Consider the following 27,349-nt stretch of genomic DNA (forward strand, 5'->3'; position numbering starts at 1 on the left):
TGTAGGAGCAATTCGCTGCTGTGCTGTGATGATTATTTTAAGTTATTTTTCAATTGTTTGCAAAGTATCCGAAGGATGGACATTGGTAGCATTCATTTGTGTGTTGTCTTTCCCGCATAAATTTTAAATCTATTTTTTTTCACGAGTCAGGTCAAATCCACAATAACGTGTTGCAAATGTGATGGTTTCGAATCTCTTACGAGTTTCTAAAATTCAGAGACAAATGGACTCTATGGAAATTACTGATTAGTGTTGATTTAAATAAGGAATTTAAATGTGGTTTTTTTTGGGAGATAGACTGGAATAATTCGGGAGCAATCTCAAAATAAGACTTTCTGCAACAACAGGAATTCTGCAGATGCTGGAAATTCAAGCAACACACATCAAAGTTGCTGGTGAACGCAGCAGGCCAGGCAGCATCTCTAGGAAGTGGTACAGTCGACGTTTCACGCCGAGATCCTGAGTCCTGACGAAGGCTGCCTGGCCTGCTGCGTTCACCAGCAACTTTGATGTGTGTTGATAAGACTTTCCGCACTGCGTTTCCATAGAATGTTAAAGTATTTTGCACAATATTTTTAATACAGTGATTTTGAATTTCGAGATCATATGGAAAATTAGTTTTTTGGAAACACTGTGTTTGCCTTCAAAGATACTAATGAGCAGAGAGGATTCCTATCATCAATGTGTTTAGATTTGTTGAGCTATTGTATAGACGCGTAGTTAAAATAAAATAATGGAATTGATAGAATAGAATTGCTGACGTCAGCTATGCAGGTCGCGTTAGCCTTTCATCTTGTAACTAACGAGATGCAGAGACGATGCGATTCCAGCCACGGAAGCCCAGCTCCTTTCACTGTTATGTTTTCTTTATCTGATGAAGCATTCCGAACTTGACTCCGGCAAGATATCTTTCCAAACTAGACATTAAAGTAAGATATTAAAATTTGTCTTTCTTGTGGGTCTGAGAAAAGGGATTTCGCGGTCTTCTGTCGGCTAGAAATGAAGAGAGAGGACGCGAGTGCAGGGAGTTTGTGGACCGCCGGACGGAGTGGACTGGGAGCGAACGTCCAAAGGTCACCAACGCTCGGAGGAGGTCGATGGGGAACGAATGGACGAATCCCCGAACTCCAAGCTGCACATTAGATTGTTTCATTAAAATGGGCCCTTTTCGTTTTTTTAAAATTTTCTTTACTAACCGTATAGTACGATTAAGTTTTATAAAGTTCAATCGTTTAATTGCATTTGGTGTACTCTCTGATATTTTGCTTTTCCGATTTGTAACCAGACAACGCATCCGTACCAAGGAGATTTCTCAGTCTGGCTGGGCCAGAAGCTGTCTTCCCCTAGACAAACGCGTGCTGGCCGAACCTGAGGGTTACATTGTCGGGTAGCGTTTCGGGACTGATTGTGTTGGATGCTCTGTGATTTCCCTGAGTATTGAACCAGTGGGTTGTGTGTTTAAGTCTCTGCTGGGATGGATGCTGCCTCGGTAAAGCGGAGGTGTGCCTCTGTGGGGTTACCGGTCCTGACGAAGGGTCTCGGCCTGAAACGTCGACTGCGCCTCTTCCTATAGATGCTGCTTGGCCTGCTGCGTTCACCAGCAACTTTGACGTGCGTGTTTGTAAACCGGATGAATTGCGAATTTAATTTTTGTGTACTGTTTGTGCTGTTGGCAAAGCTGAGCTTGTAGCGCGGAGGTTTGATACAATGGCGTGCTCTGAACTTGTTTTAGCTCAGACGGCAGCTGACGGAACAGCGGTGGAAAAGCCTGCTTCTATTGGTGTCTCAGGTGAGGTCGGCCCGTGGTCCATCTATACTGTCACGGAGGAGGAGAAAGTAGCGGAGCGAGCCAAGTCAAAATCCTAGCTTCCCGTAACTGGGGGATGGGGTGGGGGTGGTGAAGATTTCAAAGACAGGATTCTATCGTTCCGAGGGGTCAGGGAAGGAATGGTCCGAATTGGAATGTCTAATTAATCCCAGTCCCTCAGTGAAGAGTCTGAGTTCTGAGTTAGCTTCAGCCCTTACCTCTGTTGTGAATTAATGGTCCAATGGTCCCCACACGAAGCTTCGAAGGGGGAAGAGGAGCAGGGGACTTGGGCGGAGCAGATGAGTGACAGTGCTCTGAGGAGGTAAAGAGGAAGAGATTGGTTGAAAGTTTAAGCTGACGTGACGTGGTGAGAGCTGTGAAAACACACCAACGCTCAGCTAACATTGCGGATTATCTGGGCGCATTGGAGAGCGCCTTTGGTAGGACAGAGAGCCACTGGAGCTCATGACGTGGTTTCAGAACATGCGTCGTGTGAAGGGAGAGAAGCTTTCGGTTTACCTTTCTCGGCTAGAGAGGCAGCTAAATTGTTTGCGGCGCAAAGGGGTTATTCAAGCGGCTGAGGTTGATAGTTCAGATAGCCGAGGGCGACCAGTCACAGGGCCTGACTGCTTGGGGTCTCCGACCGTCTCCCCAATCCCTCCTTTGTCGAATTGATCAGAGATGTACGGGAGGAGGACAACGCGTCGTAGGTGCGGAACGGCGTCGTCAGCTGGGTAAATCCTCGGTAGCAACATGTTTTCTGAGACAGGATGAAAATCGCTTTTGTATTAACGACAAAGAAATGAAAAGATATTCCAGCAGAGCTAAAACGGAACGATTTGTCTCGAGAAAAAAACGCTGTGATTCTAATTCCTTTGATTCTATGTTGTAAATGACAAGTTAAGAAACTCAGCGTTGGGACATTTATAATGGCAACAGACTGAAACTTCCCCTTCGGGCATGAAATGCTAAGCAATTAAGTAGAATGACAGTACCTTTTCTGATCGGAAAACATGAGCGGCCGTACAGTGTTTCATGTAGATATCATCAAGGGGTGAAATGTTCCACAGGATGTTTCTATGTTGGGAGAGTCTAAGACCAGAGGGCACAGTATCAGAATGGAGGGAAGTCCTTTTAAAATGAAGATGAGGAGGAATTTCTTTTGCTAGGGAATAGTGAATCTTTGGAATTCTTTGCCAAAGGCAATTGTATAGGCTAATTATTTATGGATATTTAAGGCAGAGTTTGATAGATGCTTTATTGGTCAGGTCATGAAGGGATACACGAAGAGAAGGCAGGAGGTTGCGGCTGAGAGGAAAATTGGATCAGACATAATGAAATCGTGGAGCAGACTTGATGGGCCAAATGACTTATTTCTGCTCTTATATCTTGTGGCCTTATGGTGGTAAAATTGAAACTTATGAAAGAACACCAGAGCGAAAAGCTTCATTATCAGCAACTGTACTGTTAATATTGAAGAGGCATTTGGACCGATATAAAACACGAGTTAGTTTTCATTTGAGGATATGAAATTGGAAGACCTGTTTGTCCAAGTCAACTGGAAAGTTCACCGAATGAGCTCCCATATTGTTGTTGTAGAGTCCCATTTTTATTTTTCTAAACATACAAGCTGCGACAGGGACACTCTATACGGCAATCTTTCTTTCATTGAACAACGTGACTGGCCATAGAGTATTTCCTGAATATATAACCAAAGCGAAGGAGTTCGCCATAGATTCTGGAATGGATGCTGGAATAAAGTAACTTGGGACTGGAGACAACAAAAACTCTTCCGACATGGTTTTTTTAGAGCTATAATGAAAGCAAGGGTCTTCCTACACACAGGGACAGCGCCAATAGGACTTATTGTCATTTTATGTCGCTCGATTGTGTCGGTTATCAATTCATTTGCCGTAAATGCAACGTGTCTTAAATCCAGCAAGGAAAATATGGAGACCGCATCATCAATGGATAAACTACCGCTTTTAGAGGTGATTTACCTTCCTACAACAGACACTGACTCTTGTACAATTTGCAGGATAAAAAAATAGAGCACAATGCAGTCAACAATGTATGAAAATAACACTCCTGTAAGAAATTGAAACAAAAATATCAAAGGAGAGAGGGGAAGTGGATCGGTACGTTAGTGGGAGAAATCCGTGTACTTCGTGTCATAACAGTGCAGTCCTATGTCTGAAAAAAAATTGTATTGGGTCTATCTATGTTTACAGATATTTTTTCATTGAAACAGACTCCTTACATTATTCACAGATAACTTCGCTACTCCCATATCAGTTTAGATGTGGAAATGGTCTTCGGGATACAAAATTAATCAAATCGTTTACAATGTTATTTGTCACCCAAACTGACCACTATTGTGGCAACAACACTATCCGAAAGCAAGAAGGAGCTGTGAACAATCCCCGTCCGGGAAAAAGATTATTGAGTTGAACAATCAGACTAAATGCCCTTCCTTAACCTCAGAATCTTAATGCGGTTCGCCCAGTGTTCAATTGATAATTATTTGAGGGCGGTAGTGCACATTGTAAACATATTGACACTAAGGAGCACTTTATGTGAAACGCAACAACTCTGTGTCATAGAGAAAGAATGTACAACGTTTTAGTTTGAAGGTTTGAATAGCCAAAATTAAACATAATTGTTATACTGTGATTTAACACCATAAATCACAATGGAGCGATGGAGCGATCTTCATTGCACGGTGACACAATTCATATAAATGAAAACAATCCTGCAGTGTTGGCTCAGTGGATTGTCACTGATGTGACTAACCACGTGATATGAATAATTGTGAGAGTGTACTTTCCTGTCCTGTATAAGAGCTTGTTAAGCGAACAACAGTAGATATCGACTGTTGGACCATTTTCAACTGATAACCAATTCACACTGAAAATGGGATATCCAGAAATTTACTACATCGCGAGTATCTACTATCCTGTACTAGCAGCGATTGGTATCCCTGGTAAGTAACTGGAAGTGGCTGCTTCTGTATGAGTGTGTTTATAACAGATCGTGTCACATCTGAAGAGTGTTTAAAGCCTGTTCAGGGGAACGTATATATTTTATTTTGTTCTTTCAGTTTTTTCTTATGGAATTGTTACACAATTCTCATGTCCGATCATTTTGTTAATAATAACAATTCATTGAATGTCAACGTTGAGACTGTTCTACTGTTTTACCTTACTCGACTTTCCAGATTTACCATCATACATTGTACTAAATCTGATTCTGCATCAATATAGAAACTCAAACGTTTATTAAGACGAAGACAAAATCTGTACCATCGCTGCAGCTCTCACGACGAGCTCCGTGGTTTTGCGGCACGCTACCGTTTCTTTTTTTTCTGTCTGTTTTAATGGAACACAATACCTTACTTTCTATTTATTTGTCTGAATGTCTTAGAAATTCCCGTGTAAAGCTCGTCTGTTTCACCTTGACCTTGTTCTTTGCCCAGTTTTAATTTATATAAATTAAGATTAAATAAGATTTAATTTATTTCTTACACCATCTCACAACATGAGTGAATAAAAATCTTTATGCTGCGTCTCCGTCGTAATGTACAAGATTCAAGTGCCACCTGTACATCGAAACATATATCTAGCTATGCGGTTCCTCCACTTCAAAATGTTGTCTCGAATGGAACAGTCTCCATTAGTCCATTTCATTCCCACAATATATAAAACCTTAAGCATTCTCAGCTACAATGATGGGATGTCTAGAAGAGTGGGTCGATAAGCCTATCTGCTGTCAACTGGAAAGTTGCGGCTCAACGATTCTCTGGTCCGTCGATATCATCCAGTGGACAGTGACGGAACCCGAAGAAACAATATTTCTACTCTCCGAATAGAGTCTGCCTGGGCAGGCAGGGGATAAAATGTCTGAAGGTCACTCAATCTGATTCAACACTTCTCTATGCATTTATATTGGGTAATACTAATCAGGATTTGTGCGTATTAACCTAACTCTTCTTTGGTTCCTTGCAGTTAACTTAGTGGCGATTGTGATCCTGTCTCTGGGAAACTGCGGACTTTCTAAATGCATCTCTCGTTACCTCACTGGAATGGCATCAGCCGATTTAATGGGTATTATCATTGCTGTTGTACTAGATCAGCTCAATAATATTTATGTGTATGCCCCTCTTTTGTTCATTACACCGGTTTGCGCCGTGACGCTTGTCCTGAGGCTCGTAACCATGGACTGTTCTATTTGGCTCACGGTGACTTTCACATTCGATCGCTGCGTTGCAATCTGTAGTCAGAAGCTGCAGGAACGATACTGCACCGAGAGGACAGCGACTATTGTGATAGTAATCGTGGGTTTAGGAAGTTGTGCGAAAAGTGTTCCATTATATTTTATGTTAGAACCTTACCGTGTCATTGATAACGTACCCTGGCGATGCATTATCAGAATAAATTACTTCACTGTACCAATGTGGAAAGCATACCAGTTGTTTAACACCATCACGACACCTTTATTGCCAATCGGCTTGATTCTGCTTTTTAATGCTTTAACAGTCAGTCACATTATCGCGGCAAACAGAGTTCGCCGGGGGCTCAGGAACAGCAGAGAGAAAAAGAATGATCCAGAGGTGGGGAATTGGAGAAAGTCAGTAATTTTGTTGCTCGCTCTATCAGCCAATTTCCTATTGTTGTGGATCCCTTATATTGTATAAACTATGAACTGGCAACTTCAGAATTACTCTTACACAGACAAATATTTCAATACCCCGACGTATATCCTGCAACAGTTTGGGTTTATGTTGCAGTTTCTCTCTACCTGCACCAACACGTGTATCTACACTCTGTCACAGAGGAAAATCAGGGAGGAGCTGAAGGGTGGAGTCAAACATCTCATTAGGTCATATGGTCGGCTCTGTGGGTAAAACGGAAATCAAATTGTAAACTTTGACGGAATTTCAAATGCATTTGCATGTTATTTATAAGTCTGGTAAATGTGCCTCTGCTCCTGCAGCCAGACGGCCAAATGCTAGTAGTTTGTCAGTTCCAGTAAAGTCTGCAGAATTAATTCAATTCAAGAGACAACTCAAAAATCCTTTAAACATGATGTAATGATGCAAGGGCGTAATGTTGAATCTTTATTAAACACTGTGGGGAGGACTTCACTTGGAGTATTCTGAGCAGTTTTGGGCCCCTTACCTTAGAACTGGATGTGCCCAACCCAGAGTGGTGTCAAAGGAGGTTCACGCAAATGGTTCCAGGACTAACTGGCTTGTCATATGAAGAGCGTTTGATTGCTCTTGCCTGTGTTCACTAGAATTCAGAGCAATGAGAGGTGACCTCATTGAATCCTATCAGATGGATGTGAAGAGGATGTTTCCAAAGTTGGGAGAGTCTAAGTCCAGAGGGCATAGCCTCAGAAGAGAAGGACGTCATTTTAGAACAGAGTTGAGGAAGAATTGTTTTTAGCTAGAGAATGGCGAATTTGTGACATTCTTTGCCAGGGGCAACTATGGAGCCCAAGTCTGTATATACAGTATATTTCAGTCATATGTTGATAGATTCTTGACAAGAAATGGCACGAATAGGTATGGGGAGAAGGGAGGAGACCAGCACTGGGATGACAATTGCTCCAGCCATGATGAAATGTTAGAGCAGATTAGATGGGTCAAATGGCTCAATCACACTCATGGTCTTTTGGAAAGGTGCAAAAATAACAGGGATGTTATCATGGGTGACTTTAACTTCCCTAATATTGATTGGCACCGGATTAGTTCCAAGGGTTTAGATGGGGCAGAATTTGTTAAGTGTGTCCAGGATGGATTCCTGACACAGTATATGGATAGGCCGACCAGGGGGAATGCCATACTAGATCTAGTACTAGGTAATGAACCAGGTCAGCTCAAAGCTCTCTCAGTGGGTGAGCAACTGGGGACAGTGACCACCGCTCCCTAGCCTTTATAATTATCATGGAAAAGGATAGAATCAAAGAGGACAGGGAAACTTTTAATTGGGGAAAGGCAAATTATGAGGCTATAAAGCTAGACTTGCGGGTGTGAATTGGGATGATGTGTTTGCAGGGTAATGTACTATGGTCGATGTTTAGAGATCTCTTGCGGGATGTAAGGGATAAATTTGTCCCGGTGAGGAAGATAAAGAATGGTAAGGTGAAGGAACCATGGGTGACAAGTGAAGTGGAAAATCTAGTCAGGTGGAGGAAGGCAGCATACATGGGGTTCAGGATGCAAGAATCAGATGGGTCTATTGAGGAATATAGGGAAGCAAGAAAGGAGCTTAAGAAGGAGTTGAGAAGAGCAAGAAGGGGGCATGAGAAGGCCATGACGAGTAGGGTAAAGGAAAACTTCAAGGCATTCTTCAATTATGTGAAGAAAAAAAAGGATGACAGGAGTGAAGGTAGGACCGATTAGATATAAAGGTGGGAAGATATGCCTGGAGGCTGTGGAAGTGAGCGAGATCCTCAATGAATACTTCTCTTCGGTATTCACCAATGAGAGGGAACTTGATGACGGTGAGGACAATATGAGTGAGGTTGATCTTCTGGAGCATGTTGATATTAAGGGAGAGGAGGTGTTGGAGTTGTTAAAATACATTAGGACAGATAAGTCTCCAGGGCCTGACAGAATATTCCCCAGGCTGCTCCACGAGGTGAGAGAAGAGATTGCTGAGACTCTGGCTAGGATCTTTATGTCCTCGTTGTCCAGGGAAAAGGTACCGGAGGATTGGAGGGAGGCGAATGTTGTCCCCTTGTTCAAAAACGGTAGTAGGGAGAGTCCGGGTAATTATAGACCAGTGAGCCTTGCGTCTGTGGTGGGAAAGCTGTTGGAAAAGATTCTTAGAGATAGGATCTATAGGCATTTAGAGAATCATGGTGTTATCAGGGACAGCCAGCATGGCTTTGTGAAGGGCAGATTGTGTCTAACAAGCCTGATAGAGTTCTTTGAGGAGTTGACAAGGCATATAGATGAGGGTAGTGCAGTGGATGTGCTCTATATGGATTTTAGTAAGGCATTTGACAAGGTTCCACACGGTAGCATTATTCAGAAAGTTAGAAGGCTGGGATCCAGGGAAGTTTGGCCAGGTGGGTTCAGAATTGGTTTGCCTGCAGAAGGCAGAGGGTAGTGGTGGAGGGAGTACATTCAGATTGGAGGATTGTGACTAGTGGTGTCCCACAAGGATCTGTTCTTGGACCTCTACTTTTCATGATTTTTATTAACGATATGGATGTGGGGGTAGAAGGATGGGCTGGCAAGTTTGCAGACGACACAAAGGTTGTTGGTGTTGTAGATAGTGTAGAGGATTGTCAAAGACTGCAGAGAGACATTGATAGGATGCAGAAGTGGGCTGAGAAGTGGCAGATGGAGTTCAACCCAGAGAAGTGTGAGGTGGTACACTTTGGAAGGACAAACTCCAAGGCAGAGTACAAAGTAAATGGCAGGATACTTGGTAGTGTGGAGGAGCAGAGGGATCTAGGGGTACATGTCCACAGATCGCTGAAAGTTGCCTCACAAGTGGATAGGGTAGTTAAGAAAGCTTATGGGGTGTTAGCTTTCATAAGTCGAGGGATAGAGTTTAAGAGTCGCGATGTAATGATGCAGCTCTGTAAAACTCTGGTTAGGCCACAGTTGGAGTACTGCGTCCATTTCTGGTCACCTCACTATAGGAAGGTTTCGAAGGAGTACAGAGGAGATTTACCAGGATGCTGCGTGGTTTAGAAAGTATGCAATATGATCAGAGATTAAGGGAGCTAGGGCTTTATTCTTTGGAAAGAAGGAGGATGAGAGGAGACATGATAGAGGTGTACAAGATAATAAGGGGAATAGATAGAGTGGATAGCCCGCGCCTCTTCCCCGGGGCACCACTGCTCAATACAAAAGGACATGGCTTTAAGGTAAGGTGTGGGAAGTTCAAGGGGGATATGAGAGGAAGGTTTTTTACTCAGAGAGTGGTTGGTGCGTGGAAAGCACTGCCTGAGTCAGTGGTGGAGGCAGATACACTAGTGAAGTTTAAGAGACTACTGGACAGGTATATGGAGGGATTTAAGATGGGGGCTTATATGGGACGGAAGGTTTGAGTGTCGGCACAACATTGTGGGCTAAAGGGCCTGTACTGTGCTGTACTATTCTATGTCTCATGGAATGGCGGAACAGCTGATGGGCGAATGGCCATATTCTGTTCCTACGTCGTAGGGCCTTACCGCAGAAATTAGGTCAGGGACGAAGCAAAATCAGGCGATGCAAAGTGGAGGACTTAGGTACTGGAGGACAGAGGGCAGAGGCGTGTGGAGGAGGGCACTGAGTCCGTATCAGAATGGAGCGGGTGAGGTGGGGGACAGTTTTCACAGGGTAACACTGCACAGAAAAGGCGTGTTGCATAGGCTGACATCACTCACCAGAAATACATCACCTGGACATGTTTCCATTTGTCTGTGGAAACACAAAGCAGTGTTAGAGCGGGAGCCGTTTACGTTCATTCATCAAGTTATCAGGGAAAATGCTCAGAGTGGTATTTTATCCCCGATCTAGTTTTGGAAAATAGCTGTGAATTTGCTTCTCTTTTCAACGCCAACCAGGATTTTCTTTTAGTTTTAATTTTCATCTTAATTAGAATGCCCACTCTGCAGAACCGTTGATTCTTATATCTTATGTCTGCTAATGTATTTAATTTAAACTTTCGCAAATTGCGGTTATCTTGGAACAGAACCCTACCAGCACTTCACACGGCACACGTGCTGAATTCTATAACAGTAAACAAGAGAATAATAAAAAGAGTCAGCGTCAAGAAGCAGTCCCACTGCGTCTTGACGGAGCATTGCTACCTCCATTGCATTTTCTGTTCCGTCTACTTGATGTCCCCATACTTCAAACAGTCTAGATGGTGATGCAGAGGGAATTCAGGGAAGAGCGAAGGAATGGACCATAAGACCATAAGACAAAGGAGCAGAAGTCGGCCATTCAGCCCATCGAGTCTGCTCCGCTATTTTATCATGAGCTGATCCATTCTCCCATTTAGTCCCACTCCCCCACCTTCTCACCATAACCTTTGATGCCCTGGCTACGCAGATACCTATCAATCTCTGCCTTAAATACATCCAATGACTTGGCCTCCACTTCTGCCCGTGGCAACAAATTCCATAGATTCACCGCCCTCTGACTAAAAAAAAAATCGCATTTCTGTTCTGAATGGGCGCCCTTCAATCCTTAAGTCATTCCCTCTTGTACTTGACTCCCCGATCATGGGAAACAACTTTGCCACATCCACTCTGTCCATGGAATAGAGTCAAACTTTACGTGCGTGAGTGGGCCAGTGAAGGAGTGGAACTTTGAGGCTTTGACTCAAGAGATTCTGGCAGTTTTGGCAGCTGGTCTGTGCAATCAAGTCAATCAAGATTTGAATAAATCAGCAGAAAGCCATTGATTAGACAATCAAGATTTGAATAGCTCAGACTCAGCAGAAAGCAGCTGATTGGACAGTCGAGGTCAGGTGACCAAACATTTTGAAATGCTCAAACAGATGAATACAGGGATAGCTCAAGCGAAGCAGCCTGTGGAAACTGGCCAGTGAGTGAGTGGGCCAGTGAAGGAGTGGAGCTTTGAGGCTTTGACTCAAGAGGCTTCGACAAGAAGAGGCGGAAGACAAGCTAGCTCACAGTTAGTTTTTACAATGTCTCCTGAGACGGTGATGTGCCTCTTATGTGAGATGTGGCAGTCTTGGGGGAACGCCCCTCTCCCGCAGAGTCACATCTGCCAGAAATGCATACGGCTGGGCGATCTGGAAGACCGTGTAAGGAATCTGGAGCAGCAGCTGGATGACCTTAGACTCATAAGGGAGAATGAGGCAGTCATAGATGAGAGCTACTGGGAGGTAGTCACACCTAGGCTGTCGGAAGCAGGTCGTTGGGTGTCAGTCAGAGGGGGGAAAGCGAAGGTGAGCAGACAGGTAGTGCAGAGCACCCCTGTAGCCATTCCCCTGAATAATAAGTTTACCATCCTGGATACTGTTGGCGGGGACGACCGACCAGGTGTGAGCCACGGTGGCAGGGCCTCCAGCACTGAGTCTGACCCTGTGGTTCAGAAGGGTGGGACGGAGAAGAGGAGAGCTGTCGTCATTGGAGACTCTATAGTCAGGGGAGCAGATAGGAGATTTGGTGAACGTGAGAAGGACACCCGCATGGTTTGTTGCCTCCCGGGTGCCAGGGTCCGGGATGTCTCTGACCGGGTGCACGACATCCTGGTATGAGAGGGAAAGCAACCAGAAGTCGTGGTACATGTTGGGACCAACAACATAGGCAGGAAGGGGGATGAGGTCCTGAAGTGTGAGTTTCGGGAACTAAGCAGAAGGCTGAAGAACAGGACATCAAGAGTGACGTTCTCAGGATTGCTGCCAGTGCAACGTGACAGTGATGGTAAGAATTGGAGGAGATGACATTTGAATGCGTGGCTGAGAAGTTGGTGCAGGGAGCAGGGTTTTAGATTTTTAGATCATTGGGATCGCTTCTGGGGAAGGTGGGACCTGTACAGATTGGATGGGTTGCACCTGAACTCGAGGGGAAGCAATATCCTTGCAGGTAGGTTTGCTAGCATGGTTCAGGAGGGTTTACACTAATTTGCGAGGGGGATGGGACCCAGAGTGATAGAGCAGTGTAAGAAATGCATGGAGTAAAGCCAGATCTAACATACAGAGAGGCTTTGAGCAAAGAGAAGCCGAATAAACGGTGTAAAGACAGTAAGGCAGAAGGGCTGAAATGTGTGTACCTCAATGCAAGAAACATCAGGAACAAAGGTGATGAACTGAGAGCTTGGATATATACATGGAATTATGATGTAGTGGCCATTACAGAGAATTGGGTGGCACCAGGACAGGAATGGATTCTCAATATTCCTGGATTTCAGTGCTTTAAAAGGGATAGAGAGGGCGGAAAAAGCGGAGGAGGGGTGGCATTACTGGTCAGGGATACTATGACAGCTACAGAAAGGGTGGGTAATGTAGCAGGATCCACTTTTGAGTCAGTATGGGTGGAAGTCAGGAACAGGAAGGGAGCAGTTACTCTACTGGGGGTATTCTATAGGCCCCCTGGTAGCAGCAGAGATACAGAGGAGCAGATTGGGAGGCAGATTTTGGAAAGGAGCAAAAATAACAGGGTTGTTATCATGGGTGACTTTAACTTCCCTAATATTGATTGGCACCTGATTAGTTCCAAGGGTTTAGATGGGGCAGAGTTTAAGTGTGTCCAGGACGGATTCCTGTCACAGTATGTGGACAGGCCGACCAGGGGGATGCCATACTAGATCTAGTAGTAGGTAATGAACCGGGTCAGGTCACAGATCTCTCAGTGGGTGAGCATCTGGGAGACAGTGACCACCGCTCCCTGGCCTTTAGCATTATCATGGAAAAGGACAGAATCAGAGAGGACAGGAACATTTTTAATTGGGGAAAGGCAAATTATGAGGCTATTAGGCTAGAACTTGCGGGTGTGAATTGGGATGATGCTTTTGCAGGGAAATGTACTATGGACATGTGGTCGATGTTCAGTGATCCCTTGCGGGGTGTTAAGGATAAATTTGTTCCGGTGAGGAAGATAACGAATGGGAGGGTGAAGGAACCATGGGTAACAAGTGAAGTGGAAAATCTAGTCAGGTGGAGGAAGGCAGCATACATGAGGTTTAGGATGCAAGGATCAGATGGGTCTATTGAGGAACATAGGGAAGCAAGAAAGGAGCTTAAGAAGGAGCTAAGAAGAGCAAGAAGGGGGCATGAGAAGGCCTTGACGAGTAGGGTAAAGGAAAACCCCAAGGCATTCTTCAATTATGTGAAGAAAGAAAGGATGACAGGACTGAAGGTAGGACCGATTAGAAATAAAGCTGGGAAGATGTGCCTGGAGGCTGTGGAAGGGAGCGAGGTCCTCAATGAATACTTCTCTTTGGTATTCACCAATGAAAAGGAACTTGATGGTGAGGAGAATATGAGTGAGGTTGATGTTCTGGAGCATGTTGATATTAAGGGAGAGGAGGTGTTGGAGTTGTTAAAATACATTAGGACAGATAAGTCCCAAGGGCCTGACAGAATATTTCCCAGGCTGCTCCACGAGGCAAGAGAAGAGATTGCTGAGACTCAGGCTAGAATCTTTATGTCCTCGTTGTCCACGGGAATGGTACCGGAGGATTGGAGAGAGGCGAATGTTGTCCCCTTGTTCAAAAAAGGTAGTAGGGATAGTCCGGGTAATTATAGACCAGTGAGCCTTACGTCTGTGGTGGGAAAGCTGTTGGAAAAGATTCTTAGAGATCGGATCTATAGGCATTTAGAGAATCATGGTCTGATCAGGGACAGTCAGCGTGGCTTTGTGAAGGGCAGATCGTGTCTAACAAGCCTGATATAGTTCTTTGAAGAGGTGAATAGGCATATAGATGAGGGTAGTGCAGTGGATGTGATCTATATGGATTTCATTAAGGCATTTGACAAGGTTCCACACGGTAGGCTTATTCAGAAAGTTAGAAGGCTGGGATCCAGGGAAGTTTGGCCAGGTGGATTCAGAATTGCCTTGCCTGCAGAAGGCAGAGGGTGGTGGTGGAGGGAGTACATTCAGATAGGAGGATTGTGACTAGTGGTGTCCCACAAGGATCTGTTCTGGGACCTCTACTTTTCGTGATGTTTATTAACGACCTGGATGTGGGGGTAGAAGGATGGGTTGGCAAGTTTGCAGACGACACAAAGGTTGGTGGTGTTGTAGGTAGTGTACAGGATTGTCGAAGATTGCAGAGAGACATTGATAGGATGCAGAAGTGGGCTGAGAAGTGGCAGATGGAGTTCAAGCCAGAGAAGTGTGAGGTGGTACACTTTGGAAGAACAAACTCCAAGGCAGAGTACAAAGTAAATGGCAGGATACTTGGTAGTGTGGAGGAGCAGAGGGATCTGGGTGTACATGTCCACAGATCGTTGAAAGTTGCCTCACAAGTGGATAGGGTAGTTAAGAAAGCTTATGGGGTGTTAGCTTTCATAAGTCTTGGGATAGTGTTTAAGAGTCGCGATGTAATGATGCAGTTCTATGAAATTCTGGTTAGGCCACACTTGCAGTACTGTGTCCAGTTCTGGTCACCTCACTATAGGAAGGATGTGGAAGTATTGGAAAGGGTACAGAGGAGATTTACCAGGATACTGCCTGGTTTAGAAAGTATGCATTATGATCAGAGATTAAGAGAGCTAGGGCTTTACTCTTTGGAGAGGAGGATGAGAGGCGACATGATAGAGGTGTACAAGATAATAAGAGGAATAGATAGAGTGGATAACCAGCGCCTCTTCCCCAGGGCACCACTGCTCAATACAAGAGGACATGGCTTTAAGGTAAGGGGTGGGGATTTCAAGAGGCATATTAGAGGAAAGTTTTTTACTCAGAGAGTGGTTGGTGCGTGGAATGCACTGCTTGAGTCAGTGGTGGAGGCAGATACACTAGTGAAGTTTAAGAGACTACTAGACAGGTATATGGAGGAATTTATGGTGGAGGCTTATGTGGGAGGCTGGGTATGAGGGTCGGCACAACATTGTGGGCCGAAGGGCCTGTACTGTGCTGTACTATTCTATGTTCTAAATTCTATGTTCAAACTTCTTGTGGCATTACATGCTAGGCTCTGTACGTTTTCTTGGTAGATGTGGAGGAAAATACTGTGAGTTAAACATTTTGAAGGACAAACGTTCAATATTGGGTTTTTGAGTATGGAAACGAGTTTGCAGCTCAGTTTGTTGCAGATATAGATCTTGGCTTTCGGCAGAGGCGACTCTTCGTATAAATACTTGCAGTTGTTTCTCTTGGAAGATTTAGGGTCAAGAGTATGAGTCAAACTGCTGGTTAGTACAAGGCTTTGAGGATTACTCATTTTTTTTAATGTTTGGCTGTTTGCTATGGATATGGTTTATCACAGGAGAGCTGCGTGTTAACCAAGCGTATCTTTTCGAATTCGGAAGGTTAATCGAACAGTTTTGCTTTAGCTATGGATTTTTACATGCATAAAAAGGGCTGTGATCTCTGTATTACAGGGAGTTCGAAACCACTGTTGGAGGGTCAACACCCCGCGATATCAATAATAAAGCTCTCTTTACTTTCAAATCTTCGTCTCGTTTACTTGCGAGCAAATTTAATCGAATTTTCTTAGCAAATTATTTTCCCTAACAACTTGGAGACGAGGATGGGATCCTTAGAGATGAGGTTTCCAATCGAACTCCAGCGGCAGTAAACTTCTTTGACAATGCGAGTTACGCTTGGGAAACTTTTATGGGGAACGTTTGACCGTGAGACGTTGTAAGTCTACGGGGGAGAAAGGACCAGTCGGGCAAGACCAGTAGAGATGAGGGACTAGCCCGTCTGCTGACCCTAAGCACCTGGGGAAGGGCAAGACGGTAGATGGAATGCAGAGTCCGAGACCCACAGAGTCTCCAATGATAGTCAAATTAAAGGCCGAAGGCTGAAATAAAATCTGTCCTGAAAAGCGGAGGGAAATTGTATTGTGATTGAAAACTTACTAAATTTGATTACAAGGTTAACCTAAAACTAACATGCAAGAAATGGGGAGAAATGAAAGAAAATGCGCCAAATTCACCGGCGCTGTGCCGAAGAGAAGAGATAGAATCTCCAGACTCGCCGATCCACCGACAAAGGCCCCGATGGATAAACATACCGAGAAAAGGGTCAAGCAGTATAAGAAGACGAAGTAACTTTCAGGTGAGCCCCTAGTGCATTCGCGAAACCCGGTGGACCAGGTATGGCTGGAAAATGCAGATAGCAGGTATGTGCTGACTTTTTCTAATGATTTATACGGATGCAGCCAGTGAGAATGGCAATATGGAGGTTCCTTTGATTGAGGAAAATTTTGTTACTGAAAACGTCAGACCAAAGTAAGGGCCGGGGACCCGAACTGGGAATGGGAATACATGATGCGATGTTTTAATGCATAGGAACAAGTGCCCAAAAGAATCATTAAAATCTAATCCTAAGATGGAGGAGAGAAATTACAGAAAAATGAAAGTACACACTCTTCCCCTCCCCTTCTTTCTCACCATTGCGGGACATTCTCCTAAAATCCCAGCTGACGGGCTGCTGGAGATAGCAACGTTTGGCATGGTCGCCGCACATCAGAGCGCCCGAAGCTGCGACGACAAATCCCTCACAGGAACAGATTTCCCTGACTGGTGCCTCGAACACAGGGATTGTTTCAGCTCCCATGGAACAAGAACAGTGACAACCTGTGGATAATCCATAGAGTGTAGGGATGCGGTCGCGGTTACAGAACAAGAGAGTACACTCTATGAAGCAGGTAACAGGACCTAGCGATAGCCATCGGGAAACTGAGCTACCTGATAGTACAGCCCATACGCAGGTACCCCGAATAACTGTAGGAGATATACTGACCCTCAAGCCCTGAACCCCTGCACAGGTCAAGAGTATTATTAGTGACTCCCTAACCCCATCAGGAAACCTATCGCCTTCCACAATTGGTTAGTGCAAACTTACGGAATTTTAGCCCTTTACCCGGAGACGCCGTGTAGCGAAGCCTGCAGGTCGCCTAAGGCAGCGCCTGAACCACCGTAAAGGAACGAATCGGTGTACCCCGTGGAACAAATGGAGATTGGATCCCGACTGCAGATGGAGGTGAAGGCAGTATGCAGAAAGTCATAGTTAGAGCAGGCCGAAGAGACTATCCTAACAGGGGCCAGACAAAAAACTGATTTTGTGGAGGTCACGAGATGCCTGCAGAAGACGGATGAGCAGATTTCTTTTTCCGGTTTAAAGATCGTGGCGAAATAGTTTTGAGATACAGAATGGACCTTTAACGGTGCAAACTTTTTTTTTAAAGATGTGCTTTAAGGGTCAAATATTCTTTTAGCCATGAAGGGATACTTTCCTATCCACTTTACCATTCTCATTTCCCCCCGCATCGCAGTTGCGTCCCTTTCCATCTGCTCCCTCTGGGGTTCCACCGACATCCCTTTTCTCCATGGTCTTCGACTCTCCCCTATCAGATTTTCCTTTCTGTTGCACTATATCACATACTTCTATCATCGTCCCACCCAGCTCTATAATTCATCATTCATAATTCATCATTCCCCCACTCCCGGTATTACCTATCGCCTACCACTTTGTACTCTATCCTCCCCCTTCCACTGTCTTGCTCTAACTTTTCATGCTTTTTCCCAGTTACGATGAAGGGATTTGATCCGAAACCTCATCTGTTTACTGCTTTGCATAGATCTTGTCTGGGCCTGCTGAGTTCCACCAGCATTGTATGCAAAACAAAAAATAGGTCTGGTCCGCCGGTTGAGACTCTAAGTTGGCGAAAGGCCATTTGTAATGTCATCAGAAATGATCTCGCAGATGTGGACTGCGACCGGCTATTTATGAGGCCCCCAGAAGTGAAATTTGTTCAGAGTATAAAGCTTGTCTGTGCCTGTTAGAATCAAAGATAACAAGTGCAGGGAAAGTTGGTTTTCAAGAGATATGCATGTTCTGGTTAATAAAAATAAATAGGTGTGTAATAGGTCCAGGCAGGCAGGAACACAGAAGTTGCTTAGGGAGTCTACGGGATGCAAGAGAATACTTAGCAAAGAAATCACGAAGGCTAAAAGAAAACGTGGTTGCTCTAACAGATAAGGTGAAGGAGAATCCGAAGGGATTCCACGGCTTGGTTGAAAGAAAAAATATTGCAAAGGACAAAATTGGTCCTCTTGAAGAATGGTATGGTAATGGATTTGTGGAGCCAAAACAGTTGGAGGTGCGGCAATCATGAATAAAATGTTGAATCTACATTTACTCCAGAGACAGATACAAAGCCTGTCGAGGTGAGGCGAAAGGACAACTTCAGCTGGAAAACTGGGCTGAAAAATGGCAGACCGCATTTAATGCAGGTAAGTGTGAAGTTGTGGCCAAGGTATACTTCCTAGCAATGAGGCCGTCAGAATTGTGATTTTTTTAAGAGTATGAACCTTCTGTTTGCCTATCAGATTAAAAGATAACATGTGCAGCGAACCTTGGTTTTCCAGAGATATCCATGCTCTGATTAAGGAAAATAATGAGTTGTTTAACAGGTCTAGGCAGGTAGGAACTATGAGGTACTTATAGCATATAAGGAATGCAAGAGAACACTTAAGAAATAAATCACAAATTCTAAACTAAAGCAGGAGCTTGCTATGTCAGACAAGGTGAAGGAGAATACGAAGGGATTCTAGAGATAGCTGAAATGCAAACCAATTGTAAGGGACAAAATTGGTCAGAAGATCAGAATGGTACTCCATCTGGGGAGTCAAAACAGATGGTGGGGATATCTTAAACAAAATTTTGCCTCTGTGTTTACTCAAAAGATAGACACAAAGTCTGCAGAGGTGACGCAAACAACAACGAATTCTGCAAATGCTGGAAATTCAAGCAATACACATCAAAGTTGCTGGTGAACGCAGCAGGCCAGGCAGCATCTCTAGGAAGAGGTACTGTCGACGTTTCAGGCCGAGACCCTTCGTCAGGATTGACGAAAGGTCTCGGCCTGAAACGGCGACTGTACCTCTTCCTAGAGATGCTGCCTGGCCTGCTGCGTTCACCAGCAACTTTGTGTGTTGAGGGGTGAGGCAAAGAGACATTAATTTGTGGACCCTTTATAGAGGAGTTTTGTGCTAACCTGGAATTCAGGATTGATATATCCCAATGGTCTGACAAGGTGTTCTGTCGTAGCCTACAGTATGCAAGTTCAGAAATTGCCAGACCCTAGCAGAGATATTTAAATCACCCTTCGTGACAGGAGAAGTACCAGAAGATTGGAGAATATCCAGTGTTCCTCCACTGTTTAAAAAAAGCTCTAAACATACACCACGAAATTGTACGATGAAACCGACACCAGTAGTGGGGAAGTTTTTTGAAGATATCCTAAGGGATCAGATACAAAAGTATTTGCATAGACAGCGCCTGGCATGGGGGTTCTTCCTTGTAATGGGAGGTCGCTTGAGAGAGTTATCGCTGATAGCAGACTCGAAGTGTCCACTTTTCTACTCGTTCGCTACTAGTTCAAACATTGCATTCTAGTGCCATTGATTGTAGGACATCTGATTGAACTTTGACACATTATTATTGGCTCTGCTCTAGGCCAGAACCCATTTATCGCCCTCTTTCCAACAAGTGACAGTCGCAAATTTATAGTTCTTTGTTTTCTCTTCAGTAACCAGATGGAATCACTCCAGGCAGGCACCATTTCGAGCATTCACAAACCTGCACGTTATGCCAAGCTAAGTCCTCCACAGAAGAACGGTCCCCTTCGTTGTGGTCACAGTCGGTGACTTCTGAAGGAATTCGGAGGACAACGGGAAGATCGACGGCGTCAATCACTTGAGGACTCAAATCTCTCTCTCCCTCTCCCTCTCCCTCTCGCTCTCGCTCTCGCTCTCTCTCTCTTTCTCTCTCTTCCCGCCCCCCCCCAACTCAATACCACGAACCGGTATCTACTACTCAACGTAACACTATCTATGTACCCTTAGACTTGAAGAAGCTTGGTTTCCATATATTTCCACACTTACTTGTATATAATAACTGCATTTATGTTACTGTATTGCGTAGTTACTAATAAATGCTATTACTTATTAGCAATACTGGACTGCAAAGTGTTTTCCATTTCTGCTGGTTCATTAACCCGTCACGGGGTACGTGGCAAAGTTGGATCCTGCGTCCGTGATATGAATAAATCGGTTGAGGGTCTTGTTTGAATTGATTGGGGAAAATCCCTTTTGATTTGCTTGTGTGGAATTTCAGCAGAGATGGAGTTTGAGGTTAGTAAGTTTATGGCAGAACCAACCCCTGAGGCGCTGGATGATGCTAAAAGGGATGTGCTGCTGCAATTGCCCAAACATTCAGACCAAAGGTGACCACTAACATGAGGAAAGCTGAGATGCAGACGGTAATAGCCCAGCATTATAGAGCTAAGGGAAAGTTTGATGCGGAGGTGTTAGAGTTAGTTGCTGAAGGTAAGGTACTTACTGAGGCTGAGGTTCAGTTGCAATTGAAATTGAAATTAAAACAGCTCGAGGCTGATGAAGCAGAAAGGCAGAGGGTTCATGAGGCTAGAGAGGCAGACAAACAGAGGCAAGAGGCAGAAACAGCTTGAGAGGGAGTTGGTGCGGCAAGGGGTTCCAGTGCCCAGCCGTAGTAGGGAGCCGGTTCTACCGTTTAATATTAGTCAAGGAATTAAGTTGGTACCTCCATTTGAGGAAACAGAGGTCGAAAGGTGTTTCTTACATTCTGCAAAAGTGGCCATAAGTCGGAACTGGCCGAGAGATCAGTGGGCTGTTCTGTTAAAAAGTGTGATTAAGGGGAAGGCCCAACGAATGTATTCGGCGTTGTCTGTTGCAGACGCAAATGATTATGATGTAGTGAAAGATGCTGTACTTAAAGTTTACGAGTTGGTCCCGGAGGTATACAGACAAAGGTTCCGAAATTTGAGGAAGCCTTGGGACCGCACGTTTTCAGAGTTTGCCCGTGAGATACAAATATACTTTGATCGCTGGTGTGCCTTGAAAGGGGCCAGTGAAGATATTGACAAACTGAAGGAGTTGATATTGATTCAACAGTTTAAAGGTTGCGTTCCCGAAGGTATACGGACATATTTAGATGAGAAAGAGGCAGCGACACCCTCAGAGTCTGCTAGATTAACAGACGAGAATGCCTTAACTCAAAAGTTAGTTTTTTTCCCACTAGGAATTACCAGAAGGATAATAGAGTTAATCAACCGACGAAACCAGAAAGTAAGCCGGGGACTAGTGGCAAAAGTAAGGAGGAAGGAAAGCCGTCGGGGGTGGGTGGGGGGGGGGAATTCCCAGTTTCAAGCGTTACTTTTGTGGGAAACCTGGTCATATGGCGTCCAATTGTTTTGCTATGAAAAGGGAAAAAAGAAGAGAGTGAGAGAGAAAACCCCAAATGCCTGTGTCCAGATGGTTAAAACACTGCTGAAGAAGGAGTTGTCTGACCGAGTTCAAGAGGGACTCGAGAGATCTATTTCAAATGGGATTGTGTCTGTGAAGGAGGGGTCAACCCCAGTTCCAGTGAGAATCTGGAGAGACACTGGAGCTTTTCAGTTATTGATATTCAAGAGTGTTTTGTATTTTGGTGCTGAGACGGAGACTGGTGAAATAAATATCAAAGGCATTGGAAAAAGAACTGAGGCCGTGCCTTTGCATAAGGTACTTTTAGAATGCGATCTGGCATCCAGACCAGTCACAATAGGGGTACGATCTCAACTACCGATAGACAATGATGATGTCTTACTCAGTAATGACCTCGCAGGTGGGGATGTTTACCCAGCAGTTCAGCTCACAAGTGAGCCTGCTGCTGCTGAGGACCCGCCCATAGATGCTGATGTGTATCCCGCATGCGCAGTGACACGAAGCATGTCCGAAAAGGCTGCTGATGCTAATGTTGATTTATCCGAGACTTTCCTACCGTCCCTGTACCAACAGGATATAGAGGGTAGTAAGGCTGAGGAGAACAAGGAGGAAGGGAAATACTTGTCCTTATCGGGGAAGGAATTTGTAGAGGAACAGAGTAAAGATCCTGAAATTGTGGCTTTATATGAGACAGCTCTCTCCGAGGAGGAAATTCAGAAACAGACAGTAGGATATTACCTTAAAGATGGGGTGTTGATGAGGAAATGGAGACCAGCCACTGTGCCTGCCAGTGAGGATTGGCCTATCGTGCATCAGGTAGTGGTTCCAAAGGTTTCCAGGGCTGAAATTTTAAACCTGGCCCACAAGATGCCTTTAGGGGGACATTTTGGAGTAGAGAACACAGTGCACAGGATTAAGAGGGAATATTATAGGCCTAACTTGAGGAAAGACTTTGTCAATTACTGCAGAGGGTGTCATACGTGCCAGGTGGTGTGAACACCTAACCAGGCCATCCCAAAGGCACCACTTTGGCCAATACCTGCTTTCGGTGAACCTTTTTCTAGGCTCATAGTCGAATGCGTAGGCCCGTTGCCAAAGGCTGCTGCTGGTCATCAGGTCTTGTTAACAATTATGTGTGCTGCATCTGGGTTCCCTGAAGCCGTGTCTCTCAGAAACATCCAGGCCAAGACTGTGGTAAAGGCACTCAGCAAGTTTTTCGCACTGATAGATTTACCTAAAGAAATTCAGTCTGACCAGGATAGTAACTTTACTTCAAGAACATTCCAGCAAATAGTTTCTGAGCTGGGAGCTGAACAGATTGTGTCATTTGCCTACCACCCAGAGTCTCAAGGGGCTTTGGAGCGTTTTCATTCCACTTTAAAGACCATGATTAAAACCTACTGTTACGAGAATGATGAGGACTGGGATGAAGGAATACACTTATTACTTTTTGCCGTGAGAGACACCATTCAAGAGTCCCTAGAGTTCAGCCCGTTTGTGCTCATTTTCGGCCATAGGCCCAAAGGACCTTTGACCCTGCTCAGAGAGCAATGGTCTAACCCAAAAGTATGTGTCAGTGTGTTAGACTATATTTTAAAACTCCATGAAAGACTTAACGAGGCTTGTGACCTTGCCAAGAAGAATCTGAAAAACTCTCAAATTAAAATGAAACATTGGTTTGATAAGAGAGTGAAGGAGCAGGTGTTTGAGGTTGGAAATAAAGTGCTGGTGCTATTCCCTCTTGTTACCAACCTCCTCCCTCCAAGCACAATTCCATGGACCATACCACATAATTAAGAAAATTGATTCTTTGAATTATGTTATTGAAACTCCCAACAGAAGGAAGGTGACCCAACTGGCACACGCAAATATGCTGAAGCCCTATTATGATCCTGAGACGGTACCAGTAAGTACTGTTATGAAAACAAATGGGGTTGAGGAATTTAATAATGAGGTACAGGATCATTTTACCAAACTGAATATTGTATCAGCAAGACTTGAGAATTCCACTATTTTGAAAGACCTCACTGATAAGGTTTGTCATCTAGAGCCTGCACAGAGAGAGCAATTGCATGAACTAATTAACAAGCATAAGGATTTATTTCCTGACATTCCAAGACGGTGCACCGGTGCAGTGCATGACGTCATTATAAGTTCAGCCCAGCCCGTTAAGCAACATCCTTACAGAATGAACTTAGAGGAAAGCAAAATGGTTTAAAAAGGAATTGGCTACATGCTGAGAGCCGGTATCATTAGGCCCTCTACCTCAGACTGGGCGTCGCCCTGCGTCCTTGTCCCTAAGCCGGACGGTAGCATGAGATTCTGTACTAACTACAGGAAAATCAGTGCAATAACCAAGACAGATGCTTATCCCATCCCAAGAGTGGATGACTGTATTGATAAAGTAGGAAAAGCTAAATACCTTGCAAAGATTGACTTGTTAAAAGGATATTGATGAGGTCCTTTGACAGAGAGGGCTAAAGAGATATCAGCATTTGTGACACCATCTGGACTGTATGAGCACAATGCTTTACGCTTCGGGATGAAAAATGCTCCAGGGACATTTCAAAGTCGGGTTGAGCGTCAACCTATTAACTCGGCCTCATAAAAACAAGAATAACACCGTTATGACGGCACCGTGATGACTCAACTGCCGAGTTAAGGACGATTCATCTTTTATGATCAGAAGGTTAGGTTCTCCCAACTCATGCCGGGAGACAGAGTCCCCAGAAGGGATTTGGGGCTACCTGGGAAGCATAAGTTGGCTGAACGCTGAGTCGCTTCGCCCGATGTAGTGGAGAGTCAGATGCTAAACGGACCAGTTTTCAGGGTGAAACCAGAGGACGGGAATGGGCCTGTCAAGATTCTCCATCGGAACCACTTTCTGCCCTTGGGACAAGAGGAGCAGGATGACCCAGAGCCCGACCTGGAGCCGACACCGAGTAAGAGGATTCTATGGTGATGTGGAGCGACTGAAGGACAGATTATACTGGCCCCGTCTCTGAATTCGATACTGATCCGACAAAGGCCGGGGTGATAGAAGGAGGAGCAGCGAAGGGGAAACCGTGATCTCCAACTTGTGCACAATAGACTGTTCCATTAAAATGGGCCCTTTCTTTTGTGTTTTCTTTACCAACCCTTGAGTCAAATTTAAAATTGTAAAGCTCAGTCTGTTATTTAATAGAAACCATAGAAAAACTACAGCACAGAAACAGGCCTTTTGGCCCTTCTTGGCTGTGCCGAAACATTTTCTGCCTAGTCCTACTGACCTGCACACAGACCAAATCCCTCCATACACCTCCCATCCATGTATCTGTCCAATTTATTCTTAAATGTTAAAAAAGAACCCGCATTTACCACCTCGTCTGGCAGCTCATTCCATACTCCCACCACTCTCTGTGTGAAGAAGCCCCTGCTAATGTTCCCTTTAAACTTTTCCCCCCTTACCTTTAACCCAGGTCCTCTGGTTTTTTTCTCCCCTTGTGTCAGTGGAAAAAGCCTGCTTGCATTCACTCTATCTATACCCGTCATAATTTTATATACTTCTATCAAATCTCCCCTCATTCTTCTATGCTCCAGGGAATAAAGTCCTAACCTATTCAACCTTCTCTGTAACTGAGTTTCTCAAGTTCCGGCAACATCCTTGTAAACCTTCTCTGCACTCTTTCAATCTTATTCATATCCTTCCTGTAATTTGGTGACCAAAACTGAACACAATACTCCAGATTCGGCCTCACCAATGCCTTATACAACCTCATCATAACATTCCAGCTCTTATACTCAATACTACGATTAATAAAGGCCAATGTACCAAAAGCTCTCTTTACGACCCTATCTACTTGTGACACCACTTTTAGGGAATTTTATATCTGTATTCCCAGATCCCTCTGTTCTACTGCACTCCCCAGTGCCTTACCATTAACCCTGTATGTTCTACCTTGGTTTGTCCTTCCAACATGCAATACCTCACACTTGTCTGTATTAAACTCCATCTGCCATTTTTCAGCCCATTTTTCCAGCTGGTCCAAGTCCCTCTGCAGGCTCTGAAAACCTTCCTCACTGTCTACTACACCTCCAATCTTTGTATCATCAGCAAATTTGCTGATCCAATTTACCACATTATCATCCAGATCATTGATATAGATGACAAATAACAATGGACCCAGCACTGATCCCTGTGGCACACCACTAGTCAGAGGCCTCCACTCAGAGAAGCAATTCTCTACTACCACTCTTTGGCTTCTTCCATTGAGCCAATGTCTAATCTAATTTACCACCTCTCCATGTATACCTAGTGACGGAATTTTCCTAACTAACCTCCCATGCGGGACCTTGTCAAAGGCCTTACTGAAGTCCATGTAGAAAATATTCACTGCCTCCCCTTCATCCACTTTCCTGGTAACCTCCTCGAAAAACTACAATAGATTGGTCAAACATGACCTACCACGCACAAAGCCATGGTATTCATTTGTATCAGGGAAACAAATCACGCAGCATCCACCAAACAGGAGGTTTTGCGTGAGCTTACACCTCAATCTAACACGTTTGGTGGGGCCAGAGATGGTCTTCCCTGGACGTAGGTAGCCGAACGGAACCTGGGTGTTTCACTGTCATCTTCCTATTGCAGCGAGCTCATTCCCACCCGGATGATGATGGTGGCCTTCTGAGAATCACATTTAAAAAAAAATTCTCCAGTGCCTGCAATTCGATCCAGCCACGCTATCTGCGCAAGAAGCTGCAAAGGATGGGCGTAGACAAATTCACTACCTCCTGGATTACTGCCTTCCTGACAGATAGATCCCAGTTTGTACCGTTGCGTAGTTCTCTGCCTGAGCTGGCGGTGAGTGACACTGGAGCCCCACGAGGGACTGTCCTGTCTCCGTTTCTGTTCGCACCGAACACCTCAGATTTTCAATGTGACTCTGAGTCTTGTCACTTGCAGAAGTTCTCTGATGACTCTGCGGTACTTGGGTGCATCAGAGACGGCCAGGAGTCGGAGCAGAGAGGACTGGTGAACAGGATTGTGGAACAGGGAGGGAGGAATCACGTGATCCTGAATATGCCCAAAACTAGGGAAAGGGTGATTGAAGTTAGGAGGAAGAGGACTGTGACGAGTCCTGTATACATTCTGGGAGAAGACGTTGCGGTAGTGGAGGAGTACAAATACTTGGGTTTCACCTCAGCAATAGAAATGACTGGAAAATGAAAAATAAGACTGTTTACAAGAACGGGATGAGCGGGCTCCATTTTCTAAGGAAGCCGAGATCCCTGAATGTGTGAGGCAGGATGTTGGGGATATTTTACCAGTCTGTTGTAGCCAGTGCAGTCTTCTTTGCGGCTTTATGTTGGGAGAACAGCATCGGTGCTGGTGATGCAAAAAGTTTGGAACCGTCGTTGGCCACAACCGGGTCTCTTTCGAGTTAGGTCACTAAACAAATGGTTATCCATTACAGACAATCTGGCAAATCCTCTCCATGGCCAACTGCATAGGCAGCGGAGCACCTTTTCCAACAGACTCAGTCAGCACCGCTGTCACAAGGATTGTTACAGATCTTTCCTATCAAATGTAATCACCATATACAACAGTTCATCTGCTAACCTGCGAATTAAATTTGTCGACAGCACTACATTGATTGGGCTCATC

The 27,349-nt window shown here is 44.7% G+C and overlaps 1 pseudogene; it reads left to right on the forward strand.

Annotated features, from left to right (window-relative positions):
• Positions 1–1,707: 1,707 nt before the first annotated feature.
• Positions 1,708–6,710, forward strand: LOC134346017 (probable G-protein coupled receptor 139; annotated as a pseudogene).
• Positions 6,711–27,349: the final 20,639 nt, after the last annotated feature.

Source organism: Mobula hypostoma, chromosome 4, assembly GCF_963921235.1.
Source record: "Mobula hypostoma chromosome 4, sMobHyp1.1, whole genome shotgun sequence".
In the NCBI taxonomy this organism is placed as follows: Eukaryota; Metazoa; Chordata; class Chondrichthyes; order Myliobatiformes; family Myliobatidae; genus Mobula; species Mobula hypostoma.